Genomic DNA, 16,873 nt, shown 5'->3' with positions numbered 1-16,873 from the left:
CTGTAGTTGAGGGTCAATTTAAAAAGGCAATACATTGCCATATATTACTAATAGCAAATAATGGTATAACAACTGCCAAAACAGACCTGTTTATAATTGACCATGTGTATGGTAACAAAATATGTGCATGTCAAGCAAAAGCTATAGATTGTGTAGGCTACAATGCAACAAATACATTAAATCTCTATTGTTGCACGTGAACCATCCAGTTAGATAGCTAAAACGTTGAAAGGACGATGGGGACAATGAAAGGATTTTGATGCTACCATCGGGTACATAAAGGCAAACTGCAAACATTGCACACACAACAAGCCGAATATAATGTAAAAGCTGACTGGGAGAGTGCCACGTGAAGGTTTGAACAAATGAAAAGGTGCATTCAAGCATTCAACTCAATTGAAGTACTGGAGATAATCGCAAACGTAACATAACCATGTGACAGACCTACCATTGAGCCAGAGTAGTTTGGAGAGAAGAGAAGGGGTGCGCGCAATATGGGAGGGTGATTCTCGAACATCTTCAGCTAACAGTTCTCATGATGATGGTCGGAAAAGTAGGGGCGATACGGTTGCGACCTTTTCGTTTTTTAAACTAGCGCTAGCTACGTCTAGCCTTTTCTACAAGAGGCAGTTCTGAAAAGGGGACGATAAGGTAAACTACCATAAACATTAAAACTAATCTTTTTTTTTTTTAGCCTGCTCTACGTTTTGGGAACGTCCTGTTTTTATACGACGTTGTGATGAATGTTGTCTGGCTAGCTACATTGTAACGTCTGCTAGCTAGTTAACGTTATCCAGTTTGTTTTAGACAACCGCTATCTTGCATTGTTTCCAATCCATTCATTGTCGTCTAGCTGGCTAGCTATCTAAAGTAGCTAATATAGGTTGCTAGCTATGTTTTTGTAAATTACTCAATGGTGTATCGTTTGCAGTCGTCGTTCCTAACCCTTGGCTGTGGTGATTGCGATAGCTAGCTGACGTTACATCTTTAAGGCATAGAAACCTCACAAAACCCAACGGCAATTTCCAGGTTAGCAAGAGTGCCAATTTAACCTGTTACTGTTAGCTACAGTAACTAGTTATATGAAGTTAGCTATCCACCGTCTTATCTTTGTTGTGGGTTTTGGTGGATACAAACGTTTTTTTTAATTGTCTTGACATTTCGGGAAATGTAATTTGTCTAACTAGCTAGCTAAATTTACAATCTGCATTGATGTTTGTATTGCAACACGGGTATAATCTGTATAGTGAAATGGGATTTTGGGACCAGCAATACCGTTATTTTCCCTGCGCGCTAGCAAGGCGAACCAGCCAACAAACCAGGCAGCTATCGAGTTACATATGGCTCTGACGTTAGACTGGCAGTTACGAACGATAGTAACGATAATCATCTGGTACTTTATCTAGGGTTGGGTGAATATCCTCTTAGGTCTCCCTCGTCAACATTGACATTACCCAGTAACTCCCTGTACTAAAGATGTAATATGTAACTTTTTGGGCGACCCGAACAAATAGATTTGTCATTCTCATACAGTGTGACCATTTTACTCGCATATGCGCCTACATATTTTGATGTGCGACCTGGATTTTTAAAAACATTTTGGAGCACCAGTAGCCTAAACTGTAGTATTCTAGCTTTAATACGCCAAATATTTTTCTCCTAAATGTTGATGCCTACATTCACATGTGCTCCTTGTAAAAAGGGTCAGTTTAGAGCCCTGTAGGCAACAGTATAGATAATAGACTGAGTTGTAGCAGAAGTGTGTGTGCCAACTTGATGTAGGAGTTGTGCACAGCCACGCAGTCACGGATGAAACGGGTAGTTGGTCAGCGTGGTAAATGTGTTGTTGCCCACCCTCACTGCTTTGGGGCGGCTAGTAAAGAAGTTTAGGGTCCAGTTGCAGAGGGAGGTGTTCAGTCCCAGGGTCCTGAGCTTAGCGATGAGCGTGGAGGGGTCTATGGTACTCAAGTGCTGAGCTGTAGTCAATGAACAGCGTTCTTATGTGACTCACCACCTGGATTCAGTTTTATGTAGCAACATTTGAATTTCAGTTTTTTTTTATTGGATAAAAGTAGACTCAGCTACAAAATGGTATATCATTCACCACATTTTAGGAAACAATGGGAAAGTAATTCGTCGTTGAAAGTTGATCCATTTATAAACTCACTTTTGAGAACCGTCATTTTCAATGTTTTGGTACTACTGTTGGAGAGCCCTTTGTCTACACCCATTTAGCATTGTTCACACCCTCTTAAACCTTAGCCCCAACCACCTCTTTAAGGGTTGATCCAACCGTTCTGCACTAACTTGCCAGCTACTTCCAGACATAAGAGACAGAGCACAGCTCACTGAACATTACTCGCCCTATCGCTCTGTGGTTTTGCGTTCAGAGAGCACACTGGACACGAGTCAATAAGTAGGGTTGTTCCGACTGCTCTGAACCCACAACTACGGGGGAGGCAGGGTAGCCTAGTGGTTAGAGCGTTGGACTTAGTAACCAGAAGGTTGCAAGTTCAAACCCCCGACCTGACAAGTTACAAATTAGTCGTTCTCCCCCTGAACAGGCAGTTAACCGACTGTTCCTAGGCCTTCATTGAAAATAAGAATTTGTTCTTAACTGACTTGCCTAGTTAAATAAAGGTAAAAAAATAAAATGGTCAAGCACCCAAGCTAACTTGATAACATCAGCTAGCTTCTTCCAGACACATAATGAGAGAAGACCCCACTCTGACCATTTTACTTGGCCTAGCAGAGCTGGTTAGGCTTTTTTTCATGTTATCCAGAGCGTTGGTGACTAACTGCAGTTGGCAACAATTGAATTATGCTTTGTTGCCGACGTTTACTGACACCGGACATATTCAACGGGTGTTGAGCGCTAAAAAATGCATCCGTTGTTCTGCGCTCTCTCTGGCACACTAAGACAAGTCTTTTGTTAAGAAATGTAGCTAGCTAGATGGCTAGCTAGGTAAACAATGACTCATGACGTAATGTGAGTTAGTGAGCCAGCCTGCTAATGTTAGCTAGCTAGCTAACAGTACACTTTAACTTGAAATGAAAATACTTTGTCAAAATTAGTGGTGTCTTTTTGTTAAGACATTGAGCTAGCTAGCTAGCTAAACAATAGACCATAATCACAATTTATGAAGTTACTACCCTGCATGAATCTGCAGGTACCTAATCAGCCAGGTTCTATGGCTGTAACTAGTCAAGCAAATGTGTCTGAGATATGAAGAATAAGATCATACACATAACATTAACTAGCTGACCAAGCTAGCTGACAGTACATTTGAAATTAAACCACTTTCTGTCAAAATTAGAAACGTGTAATATCTGAATCTTACCAGTATACATCATGGTTGCGTCTCCTGTCTGATGCCATGCATGGTTGTCTTCGTTTTACGATGTAATCCAGACTGGGGTCTTCTCCTTAGCTATCATACTCGAATTCCACTGATTGCAAAACTGGGTCTTCCAGAAAGTGTAGATACACATAATGTTAACTAGCGAGCCAGCTAGCTAACAGTACACTTTAACTTGACGTTAGGTTTATGCAGTTTTACTACACAATACTTAAAAAAAAAAAGCATGCTATGTGATAGACCAATTCAAACCCATCTCTTGGCATGTCCAGCCCACTCATTATCTCAGCCCATCATGGCTAGCGGGAAGATTGCTCTCTTTTTTCTGGGGCTTAGCCAACTGCTCGTAACTTAACAATTTTCTTCGTATTTACAGATGGCATACAAATGTGATATTAAGGCACATGAAAGTTAACATGTTAGAGAAGGCATTTCTGCCCAAAAATGCATTTTGGTTAAAAATAATGAAACGGCTCTCCTGTGAAGTCGTGACTTGCGACATACGCCTACTTTCCTTAATTGGGTTACATATAGGTATTTGTTTTGTTCAGAGCCAGGTTTCCCAAAAGCATCTTAAGGCTAAGTTAACCGTTAGAACCTTCGTAGGAGCATCGTAATTCTCTGAACTGTTTCCCAAAACCATAGTTATTAAAATGCACTTGACAATGCTTATAATCTAACGCCTGCATCAGACCATTCGTAGAACAGCTAAGTGCGTTGTTTGATGCTTTTTTGCCCTTACATGTCACTTTATACGCAAGATATCTGCTTAACATAGAATCACAGGGTTTGTCTCACTGTGACCACCGATAACTTCAGAACGAAGTTGACTGCAAGAACAAAGTTGCCAATATCTTCGCAATTAATTCAAACAAGCAATGTATACAAATGTAATGGTTGATCAGTTGTCAGTATTGTGAAATATTTCTAATGTTAAGGTAATATTTTAATTGAGAAAGCTGATCAGAGAGCAGCTGTCTTTCTTTCAATCCCCTCAGTACCGACGCATGCTCCAACGATGTCTTAGCTACTGTTCTCTCTGCATGGTGCTTCTGGAAACTCATGTTACATCATTAAAACACTCAATAGCCTAAGTTCCATTGCTAGCAGGAAACCCGGCCCGGTTTGGTGAGGGAAGTATGGAGTGCAATAGAGATCGCATGATCTGTTGGGATGGTATGCGAATTGGAGTTGGCCCATGGTGTCTGAGATGATGGTGTTGTGAGCCATGACCAGCCTTTCAAAGCATTTCATGGCTATAGATTTGAGTGCTACAGGGCAATAGTCATTTAGGCAGGTTACCGTGGCATTCTTGGGCATGGGGACTATTGGCGGTCTACTTGAAACAAGTTAGTATTACAGGGTCAGGTAGAGGTTGAAAATGTCAGACACTTGCCAGATGGTCAGACCTTGCTCTGAGTACGTGTCCTAATATTCTGTGTGGTCCCATGACCTTGGAAATGTTAACCTGTTTTAGAGGTCTTACTAGCATCGGCTACGGGGCAAGTGTGATCACTGTCGTCTGGAACAGCTGGTGCTCTCATACATGGTTCAGTGTTGCTTGCGTCAATGCGAGCATGCGAGCATACATTTATAAGGCTGTCTTTTGAAAACTCTGCTGTACCTAATGTTATTGATACACAGTACCAGTTTGGACACAGCTCCTCATTCAAGGGTTTTTCTTTGTTTTTACATTGTAGAATAATAGTTAAGACATTAAAACTATGAAAAAACATATAGAATCATGTAGTAACCAAACAAAAAGTGTTCAACAAATCAAAATATATTAGAGATTCTTCAAAGTTGCCACCTTTTGCCTTGATTACAGCTTTGGACACTCTTGGCATTCTCTCAACCAGGTTCCAACAGTCTTGAAGGAGTTCCCACATATGCTGAGCACTTGTTGGCTGCTTTTCCTTCACTCTGCAGTTCAACTCATCCCAAACCATATCTATTTGGTTTAGGTCTGGTGATTGTAGATGCCAGGTCATCTGATGTAGCACTCCATCACTCCCCTAGGTCAAATAGCCTGAAGGTGTGTTTTGGGTCATTGTCCTGTTGGAAAACAAATGATAGTCCCACTAAGCGCAAGCCAGATGGGATGGTGTATCGCTGCAGAATGCTGTGGTAACCATGCTGGTGCCTTGCATTCTAAATACAGTGGAAAGAAAAAGTATGTGAACCCTTTGGAATTACCTGGATTTATGCAGAAATTGGTCATAACATTTGATCTGATCTTCATCGAAGTCACAACAATAGACAAACACAGTCTGCTTAAACTAATAAAACAAACAATTATATGTTTTCATGTGTTCAACAAAGAAATTAAAGGAGAGCCGCACACTAGGAGCTCAGATGCAATAATTGAATAACCTAATATCCAACGTTTCAACAGACAAGCTGTCTTCATCAGGATATAATGACAAATGCTGCAGGGTGACTAGTTTATATAGTGTCAAAGGACACACAAGTGTCTAATCATGGCTAGGTGTAGCCTGATTATTGGTTAATTGTCATTAAAATTGCATACAAAAAAACACATGGATAGCATACGATCACAGATACAATTTGACTAAATAAGCCTACAAACATTTACAATGAATAGCAAAATCACAAGAATGGCTTCAGATCAAAGTCTACGTTGAGACTGAAGGGAGCAGGGGTCTTTAAATTAAAGATCCAGACAGCCTCTCGTTTGACCAAATTGTCGAGGTTACCCCCTCCTAGAGAGGGTGACACGTTCGATGCCAATATAACGTAAGGAGGAAATCGAGGGGTTTGCTTCCAAAAAGTGGGCCCGCAACTGGTTAAGTTTTTGCACCTAATGGTGCTCCGAGATTCATACTTTTAATTCGCATTTTGTTTTACCCTCAAATTTTTACCACAAGGACAAATTATAAGATAAATAACTGCCTTAGTGGAGCATGTGATAACACCTTTGATTGGGATCTTTTTCCCTGTTTGGGGGAGTTTGAAGGATCTACATTTATAACTGCCATTGCATTGAGCACAGCCATTACCATGTAGTTTCCATCCAGTAGCGGTGCAACTAGATGTTGTGCAGGGATATCTTGGGGTGGTAAATCAGAGTTTACCTCTTGATTACTGCCCCGCTGTAATGAACTTCGTCTGTTGTTTGTAGAGAGTCAGACCGAAATGCAGCGTGTAGGTTACTCATGACTTTTAATGAAGAATAATGCGGTACATGAAATAACTGAAAAAACAACAAACGAGTGAAACTAATACAGCCTATCTGGTGACTAACACTAAGACAGGTACAATCACCCACGAAATACAACGCGCACTCAGGCTGCCTAAATACGGTTCCCAATCCGAGACAACGAGAATCAGCTGACTCCAATTAGGAATCGCCTCAGGCAGCCAAGCCTAACTAGACACACCCCTAATAATACACACTCCCAATTAATACAAACCCCAATACGAAATACAACATATAAACCCATGTCACACCCTGGCCTACCCAAACATATAACAAAAACACAAGATACAATGACCAAGGCGTGACACCCGCAGGAATACGACCAACATTACCCATACTGTCATCGGATCTTAGAATGTGCCAATGTTTGAACGATTTCATTCATTTGTTCAGAGCACGTTGAATAGCGGGTAGTTAGAGCGCCAGAATGCTTCTTTTTGCGAGACTGACCTTGAAAAAGATAATGTCTCGGTTTGTTGTGAATCTTCTCAATGGCAGTATTAATCTGACCATTTTTGTACCCCTTCTCCCTGAATTTTCTTTGTGTCTCAGACATATTTGGTGTCCTTGCAGCAATTCAACCAAGAAGGCCTGATTCCTCTGAACAGTTGATGTTGAGATGTGTCTGTTACTTGAACTCTGAAGCATTTATTTGGGCTGCAATCTGAGGTGGAGTTATCCTCTGCGGTCCTCATGAGAGCCAGTGTCATCGTAGTGCTTGATGGTTTTTGTGACTGCACTTGAAGAAACGTTCAAAGTTCTTGAAATGTTCCGCATTGACTGACTTTCATGTCTTAAAGTAATGACGGACTGTCGTTTTTTGCTTATTTGAGCTGTTTTTGCCATAATATGGACTTGGTCTTGTACCAAATAGGGGGTGGCAGGGTAGCCTAGTGGTTATAGCGTTGGGCTAGTAATAAAGTTCAAATCCCCTGAACAAGGCAGTTGACCCACTGTTCCTAGGCTGTCATTGAATGTCAGAACTTACTTGCCTAGTTAAATAAAGGTAAATAAAAATAGGGCTCTTCTGTATACCACCCCTACCTTGTCACAACACAACTGATGAACTTTTAACAAGGCACACCTGTTAATTGAAATGCATTCCAGGTGACTACCTCATGAAGCAGGTTGAGAGACTGCTAAGAGTGTGCAAAGCTGTCATCAAGGCAGGGTGGCTACTTTAAAGAATCTAAAATATACTTAGGTTCCTACATGATTCTTCTCTATGTGTTAGTTATGTAGAAAATAGTAAACATAAATCAAACCCCTTGAATGAGTAGGTGTGTCCAAAGGTGTGACTGGTACTGTACATGCAAGTTACCATACCCTGTCTCAGGGATGGATAATGCTGGAAATTAGGTAAATAAGCTTTTAATTTGTGGACCTTGGTGCCTCTAGGGCATTTCAGACGGCTGATTAATTAAGTACCTTTTTTTCTGAAAAATGTTTATTTTTATGATTTTGTTTTTTAAATCTGTTTTGCTTTTTGTATTGTGTATATTTTTATTACAGGGCTCATCTGTAAAAGAGACCGTGGTCTCCGCATGACTCTGTCAAAAGTGTTTGTGTTGAGTAACCTTGATTAGAGAACGCTGATGTGCACACTGGCTGGAATGTTCTGTTTTGACTTGACTGTTTCTGTGAGAAACAACCCAAAGCGGTGTCTGTCAGTGTACACTGTTTATTGAACATATGCTATGAGCAAGACTGAGAGACAGTTGTGTTATTAGTTTTTTAAATTTTTAATAATTAGTTGCTGCTATGAATAGTCCTCTCCGATAGAATCTTCTAGTCATACCTATAGAATCAGGATACAGTATGCCTTTTCTTTTAAGCCCTGGAGAATATCTGTTGCTCTTAACATTTTATGCTGCACCGTCTCTGTTCTACTGGTTGCTGTAAAGAGTTATTATAATCTTATTTCTACATATATTCTACACAAGCCTCGCCCATAAGAGAATGCTGCCACCACAATACTTGAAAATACAGCTTTTTTAAAAACTTTGTATTGGATTTGACCCAAACATGTAGTTTTTAATTTAGGCCAAAAAGTTAAGTGATCTTGCAAGACTCCAAAGAAATTAATGGCCTTGTTGCAAACAGAAGAGATGATTTGGAGGGGATTCTTTTAGCACAGGCTTCCTTCTTTTTCTCTTTGTCATACTGGCCATTAATGTGGAGTAAGTTTAATGTTCTTGATTCCAGATGTATTGTGGTGGCAGCATCATGAAATGGGTATGTTTGTCACCGGCAGGGACTGGAGTTTGTCATGATCAAAAGCCCAGGTAAAAAGTTAGAAGAAAATCATTAATGAGCTGAAGGTGAAGAGGGGAGTTGATCCTGATTTGATAACCCTCACAGATATCCTCCAATCACAATGATTTATCCAAGTACTGGGACTCTGTCACTTTTTTTTTTCTGTCACTTTTTTTTTCTCTCCACAGAACACCTTGGTATCCGATTGCTAAGCAACCATTTTTTAATTGTCCATATGACACCAGTCTGTCAAAAGTTGCTAGCTCACATCTAGATTTTCTAACTAAATACATACTGCAATTCCAACCACAAAACCTATTTGCTTAGATTTTAAGCATCAGAATACAACTAGCCTAGCAAACAGCTAAATGTTTTTTATTTTGTTATTTAAACTATGAGGCTCCACATATAGTCATGGAAAATGTTATTTTCAACGACCAATGAGCAACTCATTGTCTCTGGCAATGAGATGGTGTGCCAAGGCGTGGAATGTTAGCTAAAAAGACTGCTACTCAGACTACAGACATTCAATCCCCTTCTGGATCAAGATCCGTATTGCTTTAACTACTGCCAAATATTTCCATAAAGAAACTAAAACACACAGGTGCAAAATCAAGGTGACTTACAAAAATGAGAGAGACCAACAGCAAGCAAGGGATTGTGTTGATGTAGTGTCCACAACTTAAGAATATGGTATCTGAAAAGATGTATCCCAAAAGCATGATGGTGGGGACATGCTAACAGAAAGGAACGAGGTGGGTAGCTAGCTAATTGTGTCATTGTGGCAAGTATTTATGCGTACATGCATCTGATCTATTAAGTTTAATTTTTGTTCGATTATCTATTCATTAGGCCAGGGTTCACCAACTGGTGGCTTCTGGGCCAAATCTGGCCTGCCTGCAATATTATTTGGCCCCCCCAAATTAATTATTTAGATAAATAAATATATACAGTTAAAGTCGGACATTTACGTACACTTAGGTTGGATTCATTAAAACTCTTCTTTTTTTCATTTTTTTCAACCACTCAACAAATTTCTTGTTAACAGACTATGTGAAATGTCATAATAGTGGAGAGAATGATTTATTTCAGCATTAATTTTTTTCGTCACATTCCCAGTGGGTCAGAAGTTTACATGCACCCAATTGGTTTTTGGTAGCATTTCCTTTACATTTCCACAAGCTTCCCACAATAAGTTGGGTGAATTATTGCCCGTTCCTCCTGACAGAGCTGGTGTAACGGAGTTAAGTTTGTAGGCCTCCTTGCTCACACACGCATATTCAGTTCTTCTCACAAATTTTCTATAGGATGGAGGTCAGGGCTTTGTGATGGCCACTCCGATACCTTGACTTTGCTGTCCTTAAGCCATTTTTCCAGAACTTCGGCAGTATGGTTGGGGTCATTGTCCATTTGGAAGACCCATTTGCGACCAAGCTTTAACTTCCTGACTGATGTCTTGAGATGTTGCTTCAATATATCCACATAATTTTCCACCCTCATGATGCCATCTATTTTGTGAAGTGCACCACTCCCTCCTGCAGCAAAACACCCCCACAGCATGATGCTGCCACCCCTGTGCTTCACGATGGTGTTCTCAAGCCTCCCCCGTTTTTCTCCAAACATAACAATGGTCATTATGGCCAAACAGTTTTATTTTTGTTTCATCAGACCAGAGGACATTTCACCAAAAAGTACGATATTTGTCCCCATGTGCAGTTGCAAACCGTAGTCTGGCTTTTTTATGGTGGTTTTGGAGCAGTGGTTTCTCTTTTGCTGAGTGGCCTTTCAGGTTATGTCGATATAGGACTGGTTTTACTGTGGATATAGATACTTTTGTACCTGTTTCCTCCTCTTCAAGGTCCTTTGCTGTTCTAGGATTGATTTGTACTTTTTGCACCAAAGTACGTTCCTGAGCGGTATGACGGCTGTTGGGTCCCATGGTGTTTATACTTGCGTACTATTGTTTGTACAGACGAATGTGGTAACTTCAGGCGTTTGGAAATTGCTCCCATGGATGAACCAGACTTGTGGAGGTCTATAACAATTTATTTTCTGAGGTCTTGGCTGATTTCTTTTGATTTTCCCATGATATCAAGCAAAGAGGCACTGAGTTTGAAGGTAGGCCTTGAAATGCATCCACAGGTACACCTCCAATTGACTTAAATTATGTCAATTAAGCCTATCGGAAGTTTTTAAAGCCTTGATATAATTTTCTTGGAATTTTCCAAGCTGTTTTAAAGGCACAGTCAATTTAGTGCATATAAACTTCTTACCCACTGGAATTGATACAGTGAATTATAAGTGAAACATAAGTGAAACAATCTGACTGTAAACAATTTTGGGAAAATGATTTGCGTCATGCACAAAGTAGATGTCTTAACCAATTTTGCCAAAACTAGTTTGTTAACAATAAATTTGTGGAGTGGTTGAAAAATGAGTTTTAATGACTCCAACCTAAGTGTGTAAACTTCCGACTTCAAATGTGTGTCTGTGTGACCATTTTGTGGTGCTGAAACGTAGTGCTTCAACGGCAGCGCAATCAATAGGTGAACAGTGTCTTGTACTGAAAATATAGCTAAGTTATAGTTAATATAGCAACAGATGGGGAAAACAAATACCAGTCGAGTCATTTCAACAATCTTCATTTTAATTTGACTTTACTAAACAAGGGGGCTTAGTTGGAGTCTATTTCTTCTATAAAATAGCCTACCTCAGCCAGTTAAGTTGTGAGGCTCAACAGCATCTTTCACAATTTATTTTTATTTTTTAGGCCTATTTACAGTTGCAACTCAACAAAAATGTAGCATTCTAACAAAAATGTAGCATTCTAACAAAAATGTAGCATTCTACATAAAACAATCATTAAAAGAAAAAAGCGATGTGTTGATCAGGATACCCTGCTAATTAACGACAGAACAAACATAAATGAATGTCAGCTTGACATTAACAATAATGTTAGTATTTACTAAATATAGGCCACTAAGTGACTTACTCAATGAGAAAAGTTGTCGTGTGAGATGGGTTTGATTTTGATGCGCAGGCAGTCCTCGATTGACTTATGTGAAAGCCGGTTCCTGTTGTGAGTCTATATTGGGTTCATAGAGGAAAATGAGTACTTGCAGGTGTAAGTCGATCCAAACATTAACACACAAAATACAAGTTTCTTTATTGTGCTGTATTCCTCTGAGCATGCCACCCACAAGGCTTCGGCACTCCTGAGCACATCCCTGATGTGCTGAAGTACAAGTAGCTTTCCAGATGAAAAGTCCCAATCGAACAACTCGAGCTTCTTAGTGAAGGCCTCATGTTTTTCCACCATGTCCACGGCTGTTTTCCCTCTTCCATGTAACTGCAGATGTAACCCATTTTAAGTGACAGAATATGTCGGGCCAAAAAGCTGTTTGTGTAGCTTGCAGTTAATGCTTCAATGTTTGCCTCTGTCTGGGGCAGGAAGGCCACTTTGAATCAAATCAAAGTTTATTTGTCACGTGCGCCGAATACAGCAGGTGTAGTAGACCTTACGGTGAAATGCTTACTTACAGGCTCTAACCAATGGTGCGGTTAAAAAAAGGTGTGTGTATGTCGGAAAGTAAAGAAAGAAAGTAAAGAAATAAAACAACAGTAAAAAGACATTTGAAAAAGAGTAGCAAGGCTTTATACAGACACCTGTTAGTCAGGCTTATTGAGGTAGTATGTACATGTAGGTATCGTTAAAGTGATTATGCATATATGATGAACAGAGAGTAGCAAGGCTATATACAGACACCTGTTAGTCAGGCTTATTGAGGTAGTATGTACATGTAGGTATCGTTAAAGTGATTATGCATATATGAACAGAGAGTAGCAAGGCTATATACAGACACCTGTTAGTCAGGCTTATTGAGGTAGTATGTACATGTAGGTATCGTTAAAGTGATTATGCATATATGAACAGAGAGTAGCAAGGCTATATACAGACACCTGTTAGTCAGGCTTATTGAGGTAGTATGTACATGGAGGTATCGTTAAAGTGATTATGCATATATGAACAGAGAGTAGCAAGGCTATATACAGACACCTGTTAATCAGGCTTATTGAGGTAGTATGTACATGGAGGTATCGTTAAAGTGATTATGCATATATGAACAGAGAGTAGCAAGGCTATATACAGACACCTGTTAGTCAGGCTTATTGAGGTAGTATGTACATGTAGGTATAGTTAAAGTGATTATGCATATATGAACAGAGAGTAGCAAGGCTATATACAGACACCTGTTAGTCAGGCTTATTGAGGTAGTATGTACATGGAGGTATCGTTAAAGTGATTATGCATATATGAACAGAGAGTAGCAAGGCTATATACAGACACCTGTTAATCAGGCTTATTGAGGTAGTATGTACATGGAGGTATCGTTAAAGTGATTATGCATATATGAACAGAGAGTAGCAAGGCTATATACAGACACCTGTTAGTCAGGCTTATTGAGGTAGTATGTACATGTAGGTATCGTTAAAGTGATTATGCATATATGATGAACAGAGAGTAGCAGAAGTGTAAAAAGAGGGGTTGGCGGGTGGTGGGACACAATGCAGATAGCCCAGTTAGCCAATGTGCGGGAGCACTGGTTGGTCGGGCCAATTGAGGTAGTATGTACATGAATGTATAGTTAAAGTGACTATGCATATAAGATAAACGGAGAGTAGCAGCAGCGTAAAAGAGGGGTTGGGGGGGGCACACGATGCAAATAATCCGGGTAACCATTCGGTTACCTGTTCAGGAGTCTTATGGCTTGGGGGTAAAAACTGTTGAGATGCCTTTTTGTCCTAGACTTGGCACTCCTGTACTGCTTGCCATGCAGTAGTAGAGAGAAGTCTATGGCTGGGGTCTTCAACAAATTTCAGGGCCTTCCTCTGACACCGCCTGGTGTAGGGTAGCCTAGTGGCGGCAGGGTAGCCTAGTGGTAGCCCAGTGGTTTGAGCGTTGGACTAGTAACCGAGCTGACAAGGTACAAATCTGTCGTTCTGCCCCTGAACAGGCAGTTAACCCACTGTTCCTAGGCCGTTATTGAAAATAAGAATTTGTTCTTAACTGACTTGCCTAGTTAAATAAAGGTAAAATAAAAAAAAATAGAGGTCCTGGATGGCAGGCAGCTTTGCCCCAGTGTTGTACTGGGCCGTACGCACTACCTTCTGAAGTGCCTTGCGGTCGGAGGCCGAGCAATTGCCGTACCAGGCAATGATGCAACTGGTCAGGATGCTCTCGATGTTGCAGCTGTAGAACCTTTTGAGAATCTCAGGACACATGCCAAATTGTAAGCTCCATGCTTAGAGTCAAAAATACTTTGTAAACAGCAACATTTTCATTGAAAATAAGACACACTGGCTTGGTATTGGGAAAAGATGGTAAGATTGACGCATATCTCTCTGTACGTTGTTCCTTGGAACTTCGATTTTCACTATCCACCTTTTTTCTTTTGATACTTTTTGAGAGCGACATTTTCTCTTGCTATCAAGCAAATTATTCTGATCAAATGTTGACGTAAAAAAAAGGTGTAGGCTATGTAGACATGTTTTTCCCAACCAATCAACCCACAGAGAAATAGACTAAATAATATTTGAATATGAGCGTAATCAGATCGAAATTATGTTATTGTTACTGAATTTATTATGTAGCCTACTAATCGAATGTGTTAAACATGTTGTTCAATTTGTAGTTTCGGCCAATTAATTGTGCTAATATTATATACTAATTTATGTTCTGGCCCGCCGACTATTAGCTCAATAAAAATTTGTCCCAAGACCAAACCTAGTTGACAAACCCTGCATTAAGCAGTCATTTGTTTTTTTTCTCCAATAGGCCTGACATATCACCTCTTTCAAGAAACTTTCTGTGTTGATAGTTATTTTGCCTAAAATAGGCCTACCTATAGAAAAATGTAAGAACATTTACTTCCATGATCTAGCCCTGTTTATTACTAAGATGTAAAATAATTTAAAAGACCATTATTAATGTTTTGTGGAGCTTTTTATTCTAATATATTATCACACCGGTGTGTGTTGTGTGCACTTCCAGTAATACTGTGTATGGTACATAAACAGTATGACGTATGAAAATCTGGATACCACCTAACCCTGCCTTAGTCTTATGAAAAATAAAACTAGGCTTCGGTTTTCAGCAGGACATTTACTTGCATGCCAAAGACACACCAGAATGACTTTCCAAGAGGTGGTAAGTTTCCAAGGGGGGTTGTGTAGACTTTCACTAGCAACTGTATATTTAGCTCTAAATGACGTGCACATGTTTTATGCTTAATTTCTAGCCTAGGCAAGATCTCAGTCTTTCCTTTACAGACCTGTTCACAGTCCTCATTACAGGACTAAAGTCTAGACCAAGACTACACACTGTGGGATGACCAGCTTCTTCATAGGTGTCAATCAGTTGTGCGTGGCAGCAATCGTATCTGGTGGTTTTCTGGAGTTTGAGTGTGATTGTGTTGAGTAACTTTGTTTAAGAACGCTAATGTGCCCACTGGATGGAATGTTCTGTTTTGACTCGACTGTTTCTGTGAGAATCAACCCAAAGCGTTGTCTGAGTCAGTTTACACCGTTAATTGAACATATGCTATGAGCAAGACCGAGAGACCAAGTTGTGTTATTGCTTGTTTTTTTATGAAATGGCGTGCTATATGAGAAGCCTAATCCTGCTATGAATAGTCCTCTCCGATAGAATCTTCTAGTCATACCTATAGAATCAGGATACAGTATGCCTTTTCTTTTAAGCCCTGGAGAATATCTGTTGCTCTTTACATTTTATGCTGCACCGTCTCTGTTCTGCTGGTTGCTGTGAAGAGGTAATGTAATTCAGCTCTGTGCACAGTTGCCTCGCTCCACCGGGCTTTTAAAACCATCGTTAGCACATGCCCCCAGCTGTTCGGAAAGAGAAAAAAGACACTGAAATGGAATTTGATTTCAGGTTCAGTTTTACATGTCACATCCCACAAATCCAAGGCATAATGTGTCTCCACAGGGTCTGTGCTAGTATTGCACGGTATACCGAAACTTAAGTACATAAAAAAAAAAGTGTATATATATATTTTCGGCATTTAAATTTTTTACGCTCAGTACTACTGTCAAGTGTGTCTCACGTGACTTAGAGGATCAAGACTATCAATCAGTGCAGCCCCTTTATAGAGTGAAGAGCAGAGTGCCTGTGCCACCTATTCATTCATTGCTAGAGCTGTCTGGGCTGCATTGTTAGCTCCTCACTCATGCTGCACATAAGTTAACCCACTTGAATAATGCAACACGGCATGTAGAAATGTTGAAACTGTTCATTACAGTTTGAAAAACAGTGTCCATACAAGCTAGAAGACTTTACAAAATAAGTCCTAAAACAAGCTCAACTCAATGCATGCACTGTGAATAGACCTAGACTACATCTTGATTTACCCACTTTACCAATCAAATAAATGATTACCTTTATGAAATAAGTATGTTTTGCTTTACAAAGTACTAGGGTAGTGAATTAAGTTGAAAGTTTTATATTTTGTTTTTAACCAAAGTCAAATTGATCGTATAATTGATTAATGCATATATGGCTGTCTCTAAATAATAGACAAAGTCTGTTAAAAGTAATGGTATTGAGCTCAAAAGATTGCCAATGATTGAACAGGGCCTGGTTTCCCAAAAGCGTCTTAAGGCTAATTTCGTTAGAACCATTTGAGCTCGGACTCCCGAGATTAATCGTTAGAACCGGTCCCAGAGCAGTTGCTGAGTTTCTGTCTGGATCAAGTGCCATTCTGTGACTTGACCTAATATGCATTATTTATTTGTTTGTGGTATCGTGATACTAAGCCAGGTACAGGTATCGAAGTTAAAATTTGGGTATCGTGACACTATTCTGTGCATAATAATAGTCAATGAAGATGTTTGGGATTTGCTGCTGTGACAAAATTGCTTTGGTGTTGGGTTACATTTTTTTTTACGGTAGACATCCGGGCTGGGGTTATTTGTAAACTGCACAGAAGAGCTAAATGAATGTGATTAAGAGATGACCACC

The 16,873-nt window shown here is 39.9% G+C and overlaps 1 protein-coding gene across 2 annotated transcripts in view; it reads left to right on the top strand.

The window, feature by feature from the left end:
- Positions 1-447: 447 nt before the first annotated feature.
- LOC118394497 (CMP-N-acetylneuraminate-beta-1,4-galactoside alpha-2,3-sialyltransferase-like) overlaps positions 448-16,873 on the top strand; it is an 86,781-nt gene continuing 70,355 nt past the window's right edge. For both annotated transcript variants that reach the window (XM_035787719.2, XM_035787718.2), the window contains exon 1: positions 448-651. The gene's annotated coding sequence lies outside the window, so the exon portion shown is untranslated. The remainder of the gene's footprint in view (positions 652-16,873) is intronic.

This window comes from Oncorhynchus keta, chromosome 15 (genome assembly GCF_023373465.1).
Source record: "Oncorhynchus keta strain PuntledgeMale-10-30-2019 chromosome 15, Oket_V2, whole genome shotgun sequence".
NCBI classification, from domain to species: Eukaryota; Metazoa; Chordata; class Actinopteri; order Salmoniformes; family Salmonidae; genus Oncorhynchus; species Oncorhynchus keta.
The sequence above is the reverse complement of the archived record's forward strand: the minus strand, read 5'-3'. Positions and strand labels throughout refer to the sequence as shown.